The sequence below is a fragment of the Balaenoptera musculus genome, chromosome 4 (assembly GCF_009873245.2).
Source record: "Balaenoptera musculus isolate JJ_BM4_2016_0621 chromosome 4, mBalMus1.pri.v3, whole genome shotgun sequence".
Taxonomy (NCBI): domain Eukaryota; kingdom Metazoa; phylum Chordata; class Mammalia; order Artiodactyla; family Balaenopteridae; genus Balaenoptera; species Balaenoptera musculus.
The window spans coordinates 116,723,527-116,728,736 of NC_045788.1; the positions used below are offsets into that span (position 1 = coordinate 116,723,527).

At 37.1% G+C, this 5,210-nt stretch overlaps 1 non-coding gene across 1 annotated transcript; it reads left to right on the top strand.

The window, feature by feature from the left end:
* Positions 1-2,570: 2,570 nt before the first annotated feature.
* Positions 2,571-2,677, top strand: LOC118895090. Its single transcript, XR_005019863.1, has one exon. It is a non-coding gene; the product is annotated as a U6 spliceosomal RNA (small nuclear RNA).
* Positions 2,678-5,210: the final 2,533 nt, after the last annotated feature.

Consider the following 5,210-nt stretch of genomic DNA (forward strand, 5'->3'; position numbering starts at 1 on the left):
GGTGGCATATATATTCCAGATCTTTCCAAGAGGCTTCAGATCTCACTTTCTTTGACCTTCCTTTTGAGCCCAAATCTAACAGCCTACCCAACAGAGTCAGAATTGGGTTTTTTTCTGAATGAGTAGCCTCCATATATATACAAAAGATTTTCTTATAAATTGGGCTAAATTTTTTTTGAAGATTATTTTTATATCACCATTCAAGGGACACAAATCTGTCGAAGTAATAACTCGTTGTGACACAGTCTTCTCCAAGTGAAATGCTTTTATTGTAATATAGTTCATTAAAAGCTTCTTCGTGTTGAGATGAAGTGGTGAAAGTTGCCTTGAGTTTCTACAGAAAAAGAGCTTAGCTTCATTGGCAAGATCATAAATTTCCCAGGGTTTGATATTTCTCTGTGTGATGATGGTTGCCCAGGTCTTGTTAATGGCCCCACCCATATGTGCACCTGGTAAAGAGGCGATTGGTTTGCTCTATAGCAGACTCTCTTTGCGGGGGGTGAGGGGAGGGCGGTCAGGCAGGCCATCTCCAAGCAGCATTTGGCAGCTGCTGTTCACAGATGAAGACACTGTGCCCGAAGCAGAACGTGATATCCATGGAAGAGGCTGGCAATTCATTCCACCTGTCAGTACATGGATGGAATGAGTTGGTCATTGGGTGCACTCTCTTTCTGCTAGGACCCAGTTCAGACTAGCTTGGAATTCAGCCTATCTCTTCTGCCTTGTACCTCATTCCTTTCTGTAGAGGAACTACCACTTAGCTGGAAGTGTATTTGAAATTGTGGTCTGAAGTCTGGGGCAGTCACTTGTCCCAGAGAAAGGAGAGGCCCTCAGGTGCCAGGCTAACAGGAAGCCCTGTGGTCTTTGGCAAAGTGTTTGTGGATCCAAGATTTCAGAGAAAATGGCGCAAGTTAGGGCACACACCACAGTACCATAATCAGAAAGGAAAGAAAAGACTTGGGCTTAATGGAATAAATCCTGGACAAGAAAACCATCTAAATGACAGCCAGCTCGTGCAAGATTGGAAGTAAGTAAAATGTCACCTGATTGTCTTCTGTCCCTTCCTGGTGGTCTCCCTCCCTCTGAAGCCTCGTTATGGCGGAAAGCACTCAGGACTGGAGGTCAAACAGACATTGGTTTGAATCTTGGCATTTCAATTTACTAGGGGTCTGACTTTGGCTATGTTCTTTATCCTAGAAGACCCTCAGCTTCCTCATCTATAAAAAGTGGATTAAAATATCTATCTCACAGGAATGTGGGGAAAGAACAATGACATAAAGCAGTTAGCTTCTGGTAGACATGTGATGTTAATAACCATGGTTGTAGGTGGCTTTTATGTACACCCAGAAGATAGGATCTGCCCAGTAGCAGGCCCTTAACAACCTGATGTCTGCAAGCTGTCAACTGACTTTTTGATTTAATAACAGAATTGTAGTATTTTTTCACAGGTATTATAGTTTAATAAAAGATATTTATGACAGTCTTCTCATTAATTTAAAATTTTTGAGCAGGTCGAACCACAATGAGATACAATTTCGCACTCACTACCATGGCTACAATCAAAATAATGGAAAATAACAAGTGTTAGTGACAGTATAGAGAAATTGGAATCCTTGTATGATGCTGGTGGAATGTAAAAGGTGCAGCCACGGTGGAAAACAGTTTGGCGGTTTCTTGAAAAGTTAAACTCAGAATTACCAAATGACTTAACAATTCCACTCCCAGGTATATAGCCAAAAGTGTTGAAAACAAGGACTCAAACAGATATTTTTACCCTAATGTTCATTACAGCATTAATCATAATAGACAAAAGGAAGAAACAACCTTAGTGTCCATCAACAGATGAATGGATAAGAAAATGTGTTTTATGCATATAGTGGAATATTATTCAGTCATAAAAAAGAAATGAAGTTCTGATACATGGTACAACATGCATAAACCTTGAAGACATCATGCTAAGTGAAATAAACTGGACACAAAAAGACAAATATTATATGATTCCACTGATATGAAATTTCTAGAATAGGCAAAGTCATAGAGACAGAAAGAAGACTTGAGGTAACTAGAGGCTGGGGGAGGGGAGAATGGAAAGTTGCTGCTTAATTGTTAGAGTTTCTGTTTGGGGTGATGAAAATGTTCTGGAAGTTGACAATACTGAGGGTTGCACAATATTGTGAATGTAATTAATGCCACTGAATTGTATGCTTAAAAATAGTGAAAGTGGCAGATTTTAAGCTGTATATATTTTACCACAGTAAAAAATGCTTTACAAAATAAATACTTAAATACTAAATATACTGTCTCTAAAAAAAATTTAGTAGGTTACACATGGTTCAAAAATAAAAGCAGTAAACACTGATAATTCTTATTCCTTTCCCTGATCCCATCCATCTTGTTCCTTTCCACAGGTAACCACTGTTATTAATTTCTTAAGTATCCTTTCAGTATATCTTTATGCAAATACTAAGCAAGAATAAAGATGAATTCTTATTCCCTCTTTCCATATAAACATATATTGCTATATATGAACTGCTCTGTGTCTTCATTTATCCATTTAAAGATACAACTTAGTGTTCGCTTCGGCAGCACATATACTAAAATTGGAACAATACAGAGAAGATTAATGTGGCCCCTGCACAAGGATGACACACAAATTCATGAAGCTTTCCATTTTTTTTTGTTATAAAGCAGAAATTGACACACCTTTGTAAAGCAGTTATACTCTAATAAAGATGTTAAAAAAAAAGAAAAAAAAAGATACAACCTAGAGATATTTCCATATCAGTGTATAATGAGCTTCCCCATTCTCTTATACTGCTGTATAATATTCCATTGTGTGAATATCTCATAGTTAATTTAACCAGTCCCTTATTGATGGAACTTGAGTTGTTTTGAAGTTGTGATATTTAGAGTTTTTCAATGTATAACTGTATATATTTTTCATTCATATGTGCAATTTTTACTGAAGGATCAGTTCTCAAGATTGGGATTGCTAAAACCAAAGGGTAATTGCACTTATAAGTTTGATAGCTATTCCTAATTCTCCTCCATCAAGACAGCACCCACCAACAATGCTATGAGGATTCCTGTTTGTTCAAAGGGTCACCAAAAAAATGTGTTAAATTTTGGTATTGCTAATCTCATTAGTAAAAAATGGTATCTGAGTACATTTTTAATTTATATTGCCCTTATTATGAGACCAGTTTGGCATCTTTTTATATATTTAGAGGTCATTTATATTTCTTTTTCTATTGATCAAACAGTTTTCAGAATCCAAAGGAATGAAAGGCTAATGGCAGTTTTTCAGACTGGGGCCAGTGGAAGGTCCATCTAATTCTCCCTACTCTCATTCCCATGATACACATACCTGCTTTCAGCTATCCTGGGAGTGGGTGGAAAGAGCATTGCTTTTGGCTGGAGGGGGATGAGGTCTGGAGCAGAAGACAGTCTGTCCTCTAAGCACACTGGGTCACAATTCACATGAAAAGTGAGCTTTGAGTCAATAAGCCTAATAAAACCACTTTGTCTAATGTCCTACCAACATTTTCATGCAATTTCCAAAGAGCTGCCTGTGAAAATCTCCTCAAGAAAGATGATCACCTGAGCTTGCAGATTTTGTACTATATAACTCCACAGTTTCTTGGGAGAAACCACAAAGCCATTCAATCATTCCCTTTGAGATAAGAATAAATAACAACAATGCCACATAAATAGCATCAGTTGGCTGTAGGGGCAAGCTGTCATTTCCAGGAGCGGGATGTGCTTTTATATCCAAGGGTACAGCATATAATCACATTAAAAAATTCCAAGGATAGCAGAAATTCAATCGGGTCATGAAGCAGCCTGCAGGTGTTCCATTTAGATCAGATGCTACATTTGCAAGCCAGAAGGAAAGAAGAGGGCTTTGGCTTAATTCATAGACTCTCAGAAGAAAATGAACATTTTTTTTTTCCCATGACAAACTGGAATTTGCCTCAGACGAGCTTGACATATTGCTGGCCTGTGGTCTAAATTTGTCTGAGACTGTCACGTCACTCTTCCAAAGTTGCCAGGATCAGAGGCCAGAAGGAAAAAGAATGGGGCTTTTCTAAGGCTGCTGAATGATAACTTCCCCACAATCTGCCGTGATGTGTCACTGAAAGTGTCTGTGTGACTAAGGTCAGAGAGGAAAACAAAAAGAGAGGCATTCTTGAGCCCAGAAGTGGCTTCTGGTAAAATAAAATAACCAAGGGACAGACAGGATGGGTTCAAGACATCTGTAACTAATCTGGGCTGGATCAGCATTTCTAAGTTTTTAACCAAGAAATATTGATTTATGTTTATTATGCTTTATGGCACTTTAGAGCAATTTATAACACTTACATTAAGCAATGGATGGGCCGGGAGAAAAGCCAATATGGGCATGAAGAAAGATGAAGCGCTGTCAGGAATAGCAACTTTCAAGTATCAGGCGCAATTTCTTGCTTTTGCATTTTATCTGAACTATTTAACATGAAGCAAGAAAATGATTATTGATTTTTAAGTTACACAAACACAAGAAAATGAAAGAAGTTGAATAAACCTAAAGGAATTCTTAAAATACACACACATACACACATACATATATCCTCAACAGTTACAACGAAAAAGCAAAAATAAAGCCCTTCTCTATAGGCTTATTTTAAAACTATACTTAAGTAGTGCCACTATGTAAAATAAAGGAAACAAATAGTACTGTATAAAATATGAGTTTTTATTTTAAATGAGTTAGTTTAATAAAATGCAAACACTGCAGCGAAATACTATGGATATTTGCCAAAATAGTCACTTTTCTTCTCTAATGAATTTTGATGAAGCAGGAAAGACTTCAGAGACCAGAGGCACTTTCCTTATATGTGTCCCACAAAAGCAGTTCCAGGATTTAGCATCAAGTAAACAAATGAAAGTATGCAAAGTAGTCTCAAGAGACCATAGTAATGGGTACTGAAAAATAGTTTTACAGATAGAGAAGTCGCTCATTCTTTTCATGCTTATCGATTAGTATCATCAATAGTTATTGTTAGGAAACACTTTCAGAGCTAGAAAGTTGCCAAAAGCATTTAATCTAAGTAATTACTGTTATCATTAGCAATTTTAAATAGTGAGACATTTACTTGGGTATACTCTACATCTCCTTAAAAACACAGCCCTGGTTCAAAGAAGACCCCAGGCTACGTAAGAATAAAATAGAA